Consider the following 12,234-nt stretch of genomic DNA (forward strand, 5'->3'; position numbering starts at 1 on the left):
GCACAGAATATCATCAAGAGGAACATACCTAACACATCCTTTTTTGGCACACCCCTTCGTATTGTGCATCAAACAGCTCTAATACAGAGTTCTGATGGCATGACTTGGGACTTCTACCTCCCCCTTTTCAACAGCTTTCTCTTTAGTAAAGCACAGAGCAACATAAAATACTTAATTTGTTACTCTAATTAGCTTGAGCATTATCAATCAATACTGTAATTACAGCAAGTGAACAAAGCTTTGAAGGCTGAAATGAAACATTTGGGTTGGATGCCCTCAGTGGTAAATAAAATTTTTTGTTAAATATTTTGACTGAAGTTATACAAACTGGTGATAAAAAGTTTAGAGGTAGGCTGCATATGTTCATCAGACCTGGGAATAAGTGAGGAGAAGGGGGAGAGAGTAGGAAAGAAGCAGAGAAGACTCAAGAGTTCAGCTTTTGTGTAGTGAATTCCTGCTTACCAGGTATTTGGCACTTAAGCAAACAAGACCCAACATACAAAATATTCATATTCAAAATTGATTTTGAAGGTCTTATGTCCCATTGTCATTTTTTTTTTCCACACACAAAACCTACCAGAACTTTTTCCTGCATTGTTAACTTAGACTGAGGTTTAAATAAAAAACAGTAGCTATCAAAACGCTAACCATTTCTCCAACTTTGAGTACAAAGTAGTTAGAAATAGGAAAATTAGATGGCTCATCGCCAAGTCTAAAATACAGAAAAAACAGCTCTTTAGAATATATTTTCAGTTTCAAAACTGAGCTTCAAAAAGAAAAACTTTGAAAAGGAAGCTGGCAACCAAACAACCCCTTACATTAGTTATTCTCAAGTTGAAATGTAAGCATTAGATTAAAAACACTCCCTGCTAAACAAGTTATTTCACAGACAGTGAAACTAATGAACCTGGTTTTGTATGAATTCAATTACAAGGTTGGGGGTCCTATGAGGATTCTGTGATGTTTAACAAGCTCACCTTACTGCTTCTCTCAGCTGGAGCCATGGTATAACCTCTTTGCTATCCAGCTGTCTGCTTCCACAAAAGCCATAGAATTCAGTTTGAGACTTCCACACCTGTAAAATTTGAATGAAATCAATTAACTTCCAAAACTTCATAACCTAGACAAGGAACAGGGTTAAGTACAACAAGCATTAATACAATAATAGACAATACAAACACTGAGGTTTGGGGTTTTGTGTTTCTTTAAAGATAGTCATCAAGCTTCAACAAACTTCACTGGGTTTTGTGTTGCTGAATGCACCCTTTTATTCTGCTACTAAGCACTACGCTTCATATGCTCTTCCAAAAACCACTCCACTAGAAGATGGTTGGCATATCTGCTTCCCAACACTTCACAAACTGCTCATCTTACAGAGCTTCCCCTACCATTCCCATGTAACAACATCCCATCCCTATTCAAAAAAGCACAAACTGAATTGAAGCATGCTACATTAAACTAAATGCCCACTCTCCTACCTGGTAGAAACTATTACAGAATGCATAGGGAACAACATAATACAATGACAAATACAACAATAAACAATAAAACTCTCCTTATCTTTCAGAGACTCAAAAACTTCTTTACATCTGAGAGCAGTGGGTTTCTGTTTAATAGCACTTGATGGATTCTACCCCACCCCTCCTTGTGAAACTGGGCAGGTGCTTTATTAAAGCATGTGAATTTTTAGCATCAAGAACATACTGCAGCAGAGCTGAATAACTTAAATATGTGCTGTGAGAAGAACCACTTCCTCTTGTTTGTTTTTAATCTCTTGATAATTTGTGCATCTTCTCATTCACAGTCTGTTCCAAAACAAGAACCATCATACTCCATTTACCTTGCCTCAAGCAACTCACAGAATTAGTTTCCTCGCTTCCTAGCTTCAACTCAATTTTGTTCTAATCCTAGTCTATAAATCCTTTTGCAGAGGTTATTCCACAGGCTTTAGCACTCCTCTCACCCATCTCTACTCATTTTCTGGTTTGTTCTATTCTATTTTTTTAGGCCAATTTGAGGGTTCTTTCACTACTACTGCACACTAACAATGTTTTCAAGCAATACTTGACTTTGCAGTTATGTAATGTTCCATCATACTGACCTAACCCCAAAATGAAGACTAATGAAAAACAGTCCATGCACATACACAAACCACCTAATCTTAGCTGGTATGAAGCAGGAGGGGATATATTAATCAGCTGTGCCCCATATGGTCATGCAACTCCAGAGTCTCACTCCTAAAGAGATTGCCAGCATTTAAAAAAACCCAACAACAATAACAAAACCCCCCACACAGACATGCTTTTTAGTACTGCTGTCTCCACAGCATCTTAATCTGACTCCTAACTGCTTCTAGATTAAAGAAGTTAAAGGGAAACTGGAACACACAAATTAAAGACAGCTTGTCTGAATTTAACTGCAACACTCAGCAGTAAGGAAAGATTTATGTTCATTACTTTGTTCACTTGGCACATTCTCAACCATCATTGTACAAGCTCAACAAGTGATTTAACTTTAAATCACAGAATACACATAAAAAGCAACCTGTCAACAGAATTCCAGCAAAAACCAGTTATGTTTAAGCAATGAAGAAATATATCAGAGAGTAATCAATAGGATAAGAGCTTACAGAAGCAGAAGATAAACTATGTTTACTAATGTTGTGGCCCCATTAGCTGTAACAAAATTAATTCAAATTCATTTACAGTTTAAGTTAAAGTCTCCACAGTAACAGACCAACTAACCTTAACTCTGTGGTTTTAAAATAAATCTGCATAGATGAAGCACCCACCGCTAAATACAGGGATCTCAGATACAACACATGGTTGGAAAGTACAAAAGTTTCGAATTGTTCAGTAGTAGGAAGTGGATGCAAAAATGTCATGGTGTATATAGATACAAGCCTTGGTTACAATTTAAATATGCTATCTAAAGGAGCGCAGTTGCCATACCAATACATTTCAGAACAGTTTCTTTTTCTCAATTTCTCTTAAGAGTAAGAAAGTCGAATTTTGACAGTACTTAAGGATCCTCTATTTCAAGCTGGAACCTCTTTGAGACCCTTTGCTGTTGCCTCCTTAGTTACACCAGTACTGTGGCTGACTTTAGATGAAACCACACAAGCCTCTAGTTTTGCCATGACCCTCCGAAACAGGATTACTTTTAATGATGGATCATTTTGGTGATCCAGTTTACAATGTGACCACTTGAACATTTCCCCAAGTGAAGGAACAGACTAAAGCAGACAACAATCAAAATCTTCACCAGCCACATGTTAGCAGCAAGCCAAATGACAGCCTGAGAAAAAGCATTTAAGAGACAGTCATATCACAGAAAATGTTTACCTTATGTTAAACATTATGTGTTAATGTTTAACATTCACATTATGTTAAACCCCTGATAAGTTCATTTTTCAGCATTAGAGTTTGGTTTTTCTAGTTGGTGAGTTAACTAACCATTAGCAGCGTTTAATTCATGCAGCTAATTATGGTTCTAAAAATTTTTCCCTAATTATACCAGAACTCAGCTACACCCCCAATTCTTATTTTATGCAATGTAGACATTTACCAGTAAATAAATTCAGAACAGATCCTTCTTTCCACAGAAGCTCATATACCTACCTCACAAAACACAGCAAACAGCCCCTAATGGAGATCTGCAGGAGCTGTTTTGTAATATCATATGCATCCTATTAAAAAGCTTAGCAACAGTATTGTGATTCAACCATCTTTAAAAGATGGATGAATAGATCTGTTTAGAAAAAGAAGCATGTTTCAGAGACACTAGTTTTTCTTTAAGCAATTCACTCTATTCAAAAAGTTTCATTAGATTACACACTGCATGTAAGACCAGCCTAGTTCATCTTACCCTAATGTGTGTATTAGCTTACTTTAGAAAATGAACCTTCATGGTCCCATTTAAACAAAATGTTGAAAAACTATCAATGCAAAGACTTCCCTGCATCATCAGTCTAACAGATGTAAGAGCTGAAGTAATCTTCACTGGGACTTGTTGCTCCACAGACAGCTAACCATTCCCGTCTCCCTTCACGATAAATGGAGATTCAGTCAACACAGATAAGAGTCTGTGATAAAACAAATTGCACCCTAAAGCAGATAGCCTAAGAGATCAGATGAATCATTTTGTAAAAGCACACGCTTCCATTTTCTGTAACAGGAGTTTAGAATGAATAGCTCAGTGGATGCACACATTATACACATCCACCAGACAAATTAAAGTTTTACCCTGCTTCTCCTTTTGCTCTCTTTTGTCTCAGATAAGTAACAGCATCTATACCAATTATTTATTTACTACATAATTGTATGTTGACAGTAAGACTTATCTTGATTGTGTTCCTAGAAACACTAAATCCAAAATCTGACATACACAGAATATGGACATTCAGAAGCAATTTTTTTTCACTCTGAAAAGAATTTGTACAAATCATCAGAATCTGAGAGCAAACTGAAGAACATATTAACTCAGTAAAATAAACTCCAAATATAATTTCTTATATTTTTTCCAATATTTCCTCCCAATTTTTATCTGCCATCCTAACGTAAGGTATCTTTACAGGGTAATCTATGAACCTTTAAAAACAGTCTGTCTTGTTACTATATGACCCACTACTTGCACTGTTACACCTTCACTTATGTGTCAACCTGCTTTCCCCCAGAGGAACTTTTTATCACCTTTCTTTTGGTATAAGGGAGCACCAACACACTAGAAGCAGGTAAAAGGCATTGCAAGAGCGATATGTGAAAAACACACACACACTCAATGCATATCACATGGCCTGAAAACTTATCATTATGCAACTCCTCCAGCGTATTTCAAACTTCTTAAGCTCCTAGTATCCATTATTTCATGAATATTCAAGACTCAGTATGGGAGTCAGTATCCCAGGAAAGTGTCTTCTTCTGTTTGCATACAGGCATCATGATCCAGCAGAGCCCTTCTTCCTCCACCTTCCTATGGCCTTTACAACTACCACTCAAAGGTACTCAAAGAAACCATGGCAATCTACACTCACCCTACAGCCAAACATTTTGTACATGCAGCATTTTTGGGGGGCAGAGGAAAACAATTCACAGAGGCAGCAGTGTTACAACTCAGCCGTTATATATGCAATGCCCTCTTAAAGCTTTATTTTCCACTTTATGTGACTGCACCACAGCATACACACATATCTTCCCTTTCACTGATGACAAACCCTATAAACTCTCCTGTTCCCAGTGAGTTCCAGGATAAAACACTACAGGAGATTTTTTTCAAGGTGTACATGCACTTCTTTCATTTTCCTGTTAGGCATTAGTGTCCATATCCAGCCCACACTGTGTTACTGAAATGTCAAGATATATCAGCAAACCTCTCTACTATTGAGCTCTGACTACCTCTAAAATGATGAAGAGTTATCAAGTAATGCTGTGTTACAAAAATAAAAAGAAGAATTAACCTGCAAAACTTAACTGTACTCACTAGTTTTAAACAGTCTGTAGAATTTTGCTCTGAAAATATACGAGAGGCACCAATTACTGATGAAGTTTTGCCATTCTAAACATTTGGGAAATCTATAATGAAATGTGTTTTGTCATTTTAGAATGTATTGCAGGCATTAGAGCTACTGATGTCTAGCCTTAACTCTTCTTAGTTTTGAAGCAAAAGCAAAATGCCAACAAGAATTCTCAAATTCTAAGGTCCATTATTCAATGTACAGCCAGCAACAGAAATATTTGGCAGGTCAATAAACTTGGTAAAACATTGCTCCTGGACCAACAAAATGTTGGAGGATGGGAAGGGCAGCACTATTATAGATATGAGAAGAAAAAAGTTAGCAACAGCACTTCATAACAAAAAATGATGAGAGCCTGCATGATCTGACTTCTAAGAGCAAGACACTTTGAGGTAGATCCAATGCATGAGAAAAAGAAAATGTAAAAGATACAAAGCATGATTCTGGATATCATCAATTAAAGAACACATTTATTTCTTAGATAAGGAATTCCCAAACTTTCAGACCTACAGATTGCTGTCTACCATCTATTTTCTTGAAGACTAATGCAGTAACATCAAGCATCAAGACAATTTAAGCTTTCCTATTTCACACAGTTAAGCTGTGGTAAGTGATCTTCAGAACACTAGAAAAAAGCAAACTAAAATTTGAGAACTCTGTTGTAGAAACTCCACCTAATAGTTGATATCTGTTTGAGAATCACCCTCCATACAAAAAACTTAAAGAAACCACTGAATCTGAATTGGTCCTTCAAGGCCTCTCCTTTAAAAGTCAAGAATCTCTATTTCCTCTTTCTTTCCAAGCAGGTGAATGAGAAAAAATAGAGACTACGCTGATGTAGACTCCAAAGCAATAGTAAGACAGTAGAGTAACAGCTGGATGATGATTATACACTGGACTCCAAAGCTATTAAGAGGACACATGCACTAAGACTGATGGAACTATGAGCCACTGACAAACCCATCACCGGCAGTTACTGGCACTGGTTCCAATTGTGAAATATGTTAAAAGCCCAAAGTACTTTCACAACCTTGCTGATAATTCGCTGCAGTTCACAAGGTACTTTCCATTTCTAAGAGGAGGTATTACACAAGACAAATACAAGTTGCCCTACAGATTTAAAAACTCAGCAAGAGCTTTACACCATTTAAAGTCCTCACACAAGCCACAGCTCCGAAAGCAATTAATCTCATGTTGTATCTGTTTTCCTCTTATGCCTTCTCTCAAAGGCCAGCCTGTGGCCTTTCATTTTTAAAGAAAAAAAGCAAGAGAGACACTACCATTTTTACATACCAGAAGCTTCAGCAATACAGCACTTAAGCTCTGAAGCTCCTCCTTAAGTATTATTGTATAGAAAAATACCAGATCTTCCTGAATAGCCACATCTCATAAATTATCTTCTGCACAGTAGTATGTGATAATGTCTTTTAAAAGTACTTACTCCAAGTTTTGTTATATCTGCTAGTACTTTCTTTCTGTATCTGTAAATCAGTTATAAAACTTTATTCAGACCCTGTGATGTTATAATATATAAAAAATTAGTTTCAGCTGATAATCTCATGTTTTGCAGTTCCCACTAACAGAAGAATTTTTCATCAACTACAGAAAATTTGCACGGATATCTTAGTTACAGACATTCGTACATTTAAGCAATCCAGATCTGGTATTTCGGCCAACAACTGCATAAGCAACAGAGATAACTCATAGTAGTTGGACTCCCTAGCCCAAAATTATACTTTTCCAAGCTTGATAAACAGCATCCAAGTAGATTTTTGAAGATTTTTAATATTCTAAATCCCATAATATTTTCTTTTTTTTATTCTTTTTTCTTCCCCCAAAATAGCTAGGAACATTAACTGATGAAGAAATATTTTGCATATCAGGTGATTCATGATGGTATCACCATCTTTTAGTCAGCATGCTAAATCTTTATATCTAGGAAACTTACTGCAGAAACTTTGCAGAAAGCAAGTAACTCGATTTCTCCACCAAACTAAACTCCATCAGAGAAGCTGCTTCATCTACTCCATATTCATGAACTCTCAGAATCATTTTACCTTTTTCCAATGCCTATTTATTAACATTACCACATAATTTTGTCATGCCAGGCAGTGCAGCTAAGACCATTAAAAGGAGCTCTAAACATTCTGCCATTAATCAGTGAACACTTCAGTGTGGCATAACATTTCAATGTTAGCCCTGTTTTAACACCTACATCTTTGTTGTCTAAATTCAGAACCACAAGCATGATTTTCTTCCCATATCAAGGGAGGTGAAAGCATCACATGCCATCTCAAACACAAGCGTTCAGATGCAAATACATGTGCATACCCTTAGTATCTATTACAAACAATAATAATTTCTATTAAATTTCTTAATATATTCAAGGTTAAATATCATATAGTTTCATTTGATTAGCAATAAATCTGGTAACACAAAATTCAAGTACTGAATTGACTTAAGTTGCCACTATGAGACTGGTGTTTTCCATCTAGGATACAAACTGCTTAAAGACAAATAGATTGACTGCAACCAACAGTTACTCAGTTTCAATACCTTATTCTTATTTATAGCATCCTAAATTAGTCAGGAACAGCCAGACACCTGAAATTTGCCAGGCTTTAACATGAACTAAAATTATAATAAAGCCTAGGCTATCATCTCTCAAGTAAAGTCCAGTCAGTAACTAGATAGTAGTCAGTAACTAATTTTTCTGCAACTTTCTGCTGCAGAAAACCCCACAATGATACATAAAGAAAAGTCTGTCAAATACAGTGTAACATTTGTGTCCCATCGCAGTTGTAGAAGATCACTGTAACAGAGGGATTCAGCTTTTCAGAAAGTGAACATGCACTGTTTTATACTTTGCAAGTATAATTATTTCTCATTAAGTTCTTAACATTGGTGACTCAATCAACTTATGTGTACTAGAACTCTGCCAGGGCGAGTTATCCTAGAGTTGTAAGGGAATATATGTTTTTTCAAATCCTCTTAAGCGCTTACATAATACTGTTATGTGTATTAAAACAAAAGGTATTTTACATTATTATAGCAGCAGCAGCATTTCAGTTAAGTGTTTGAAAATAAGGTGACACAGAAGATGGGCAGAACCTCAGAGGCTACTAAAGTGAAGAGCTTATAGAATTTAATATTACTATATTCATCATAAACTGCAGCTCAGCTCTATATCCCTGATCTGAACCACGTTCCATTGGTTTCTTATTTTAAGACACAATCATAAACGCAATTCAGTAGGAATGGGCAGAGGTTCACCAATAAGTTTTACAGCTACAGCATTTCAGTGAAAATTTGAGAATCCAAAAAAGGAAGTGCATTATTTCACAAGAGACACATTGTGAGGAAAAATACCTAGCTGCACCAGGATACTGTGCCCTTGAAAGCAAGGCAGGCCAGGCAAGACAAAGGTGCTACTTTGGCATTAGAGTTGCCAGCAGGATAAAAGGCACGATGATAGAGTGAAGGTGTAGACTGCAAAAGAATTATTCAAGTATTATTCAAAGGCAGTTCGAAGAGACCAGGTTGGCCAAGATGCCTACTGCACAGGATGACTACTGCAAGTAAAAGAATATCTGCAGTATCATATTATTATGCACACCCTTAGCATGTTATTTCTTTAAAATAATCAGAAAGTAGACTATTTATTACAGTGCAACCACCCACACCACATGGCAGTATCAGTTCTCATAGCACAATGATTCAAGGAACAGCAGTAACCTGTAGGGTGTCCAGCATTCAAACTGTACTTTCTTGCTTCTCAATTGCATAGAATGAAAGCAAAAACCATAACACAGTAAGTACATTTAAGATGCAACTCTCCCTTTTCCCTGCTTTTTATGAAAGCCTCAAGTGTGGATCATAAAGATCCTCTCAAAAGAGCCAGATGAATGTGCTGTCTTAGATGCCACCTTGCCTACCAGGCAAAGCTCCAGCAGTCAGGTTAGCTTCCCTTTCCTATCACTTGAAAAACACATGTCATCATTCTACCACTTTTTTGGTCATTCAGGGCATTCAGAAAAATTTAAAAGACTGGACTTTCTCCTCCTCAGTTTTTATTATTAAGTCCTCTAATCTGGATGTTGTATGCACTAGAAGTCAAAGGGGCAGACATTAGTCTAAGTAAACATTTTGACCTATTTCACAAGGTAAAATTTGATTGCATTGTTTGGCAATGATTGTTAGTTCTTATTTGTTTCAGATTCCTTTGAAAGATCAGCAATAGTACAAAAACACCCACGAGCTAATTTCCCACTTTCTGTGGGAAAAAAGTCCCAGGATTCCTTAATCCACTTCCTAATGGTGCATGCCTTGAAAGAAATGCTTAACTGTAACACAATAAACATTTGCTAATAAACACTTCTATACAGATTACACTTTCAGAGATTTGTTAAACTGGTCCTTCCCTAGAGCCTGAAGATCCAAATATATCCATAATAAACAACTCCAAAAAAGCAGCAGTTATGACTAAGTAGCGACTGCACTACAGAGGGCAGGCGTAAGCATATTTGTATGCACTTCATTCATGCTAGATGGCTGAAAATCATACAATACGCTTCAGTTGCTCCAGGAACTGTAATGGTAACACCAAAGAAACAACTGCTTTGCCCTCATCTACTCATAACAAGGTCTTGGAAGTGAGATGATCAATAGGAAACTATTTATGAATAATCAAAAACCCAAAGCGTGTATCCCACATAAAGGTTTCTCCTTCACAGGTATACTAGCATCTCCTACCAATAAAAATATCCAATCTGAAAATAGGTCACTTTTGTCACCAACCATCCTCTGGCCAATATAGTAGGGGGTTTTGCCCGAGTGGATGTTCTCCAACACTTTACTCAGTCTACTTACTAAAAAAAAAAAAAATTTAAAAATACAAGGAAAAAAAAACCAAACCAAAACAAATAAACCCAACCCCACTTATTCGCCCTTCAATTATTACTAAAACTGCACATCAACTATTTTTAAAAGTCATCTTCCACTAATTAAGACACCTGGGTGCCAAAACTCACCTGACAATAAGCACAAAGACCTCTATGCAGGACCTTGCTAGTTATTCTACCAATTTCTATACTAATCTCTAGGCAGCGAATTCAACGTAGTAAGTGTGCTGACAGCAGCACGGCACGTACTGACAAAGAACGAGGGATACTTCCAGCCTCTGTCAGGAGGGGCACGCTCCAGCCCTGGGCACAAGGAGATCAAGGCAAACCTGTTGGCTACGCACCGGATTCCGAGGGGCGAGATGCACCGTCATTCCCCTAAAACGCACCAGCGGCCGGACCGCGGGGCTCTCGCCTCACTTGTTTATTTTTTTTTTCCCCCCCCTTCCCGGCAAGAGAACACAGGCGGCGGAGCCGGCGCGGGCAGCAGCAGCGGGGGAGTGGCGGAGGGACCGGTGTCACTCCGGTCACACGCGCGGGGCCGTGTGTCACCGCGGTCACACGGGGCCGTGCCGCACGGACACTCCGCCGCGCCGGGGGCACGGCAGGCTCCCGGCAGCCCGCCGTCCCTGCAGGAACACCTGCATCCCGGGAGCCCGCTGTCCCCGCAGGAACACCCGCGTCCGGGGAGCCCATCGTCCCCGCAGGAACACCGCATTCCGGGACGCCTCCGATCCCGCATGAACACCCGCATCCCGGGAGTCCGCCGTGCCCGCAGAAACAACCGCTTCTCCGCTCCCTTCCCCAAGCCCTCCCCTCCAGCCCCGCCGGCACCGACACACCGACCTTCGGTGGCGGCCGGGAAACGTCCCCTCAACCGCCTCCTCCTCCCCCTGGGCCGAGGCCGCCATTGGGCTCGGCCGGCTCCGGGAGGGGGAGGAAGGAACCCACCACACCCCACCGGCCCAGCCCGAGCCGAACGCGGCCCAACCCCGCCGGCAACTTACTGCCCGCAACGGCGGCAGCGGCGGCGTCTCCTCGGGGCGCCGCGCCCCGCGCCGCCCCCTGCATGGGCAGCGCCCGCTGCAACTGCCCTCGGGAGCGGCGGCAGGGACGGGGAGCTCAGCGGAGAGGGAAGGAGGGACAGAGAAGGATACGAAGAGGGTCCGAGAGCCCAGCGGGGAAGGTCGGCGGGGCTGCGGCGGGTGGCGCCCCTCGCCCGCGCTGCGCTCGGACGGGACCCGGCGCTGCGGCCGCTCCCGCTGCGCCTCCGAGCCGCGACTGACAACAACGGCCGCGGCTCGCGCGGGGCCGCGAGGGGCGGGGCGGGGCCAACGCTCGCCCGCGCGCAGCCGCGCCTGCGCCGCGCGGCGGGAGGGGACGGGAGGGGAGGCCGCGAGCCAAGCGCAGTCGCGGCGGGGGCCAATGGCGGCGGCGGTGGGGGCGTGCAGGGGATGGGGTATCTGAGGGGAGTGGAGCGGAGGGCAGCGGAACCGTTCGGTTCGGTCCGCCCTGGGTTTCAAGGAGGTCCTGAGCAATTTCCCTTAGACATGGGAAAAAGACGGGAGGCTAAGTGCTGAAGGTCTGAGGTAGATGGTGAAGAAGCCCGTGCGTCTGCCACCTGCGTGGAGGCGAGTTGGCGGCGCCCTGTCCCTCTGGAGGGGACGCTGGGCTGGAGGGCTGCTCAAAGTCGTGAAAGGACCACGCCTGTGATTCCTGGGTAGAAATAATAGAGTATAAATGAGACTACAGCGACCACAGAATCAATTAGGTTGGAAGAGACTTCTGAGATCATCGAGTCCGACTCGTGACGGAACACCA

General features: G+C 40.9%; 1 protein-coding gene across 2 annotated transcripts in view; it reads right to left on the bottom strand.

Annotated features, from left to right (window-relative positions):
- Positions 1-11,710, bottom strand: part of SNRK (SNF related kinase) — a 40,045-nt gene extending 28,335 nt beyond the window's left edge. The window contains exons 1-2 of one of the 2 annotated variants that reach the window (XM_030231229.2): positions 11,421-11,710; positions 978-1,075 (exon numbers count right to left, since the gene is read on the bottom strand). The gene's annotated coding sequence lies outside the window, so the exon portion shown is untranslated. Of the gene's footprint in view, positions 1-977; positions 1,076-10,757; positions 10,777-11,420 lie in introns of those variants that run through there. The other variant, XM_009086154.4, reaches the window with a different exon arrangement.
- Between the last annotated feature and the right edge of the window lie 524 nt (positions 11,711-12,234).

The sequence above is a fragment of the Serinus canaria genome, chromosome 2 (genome assembly GCF_022539315.1).
Source record: "Serinus canaria isolate serCan28SL12 chromosome 2, serCan2020, whole genome shotgun sequence".
NCBI classification, from domain to species: domain Eukaryota; kingdom Metazoa; phylum Chordata; class Aves; order Passeriformes; family Fringillidae; genus Serinus; species Serinus canaria.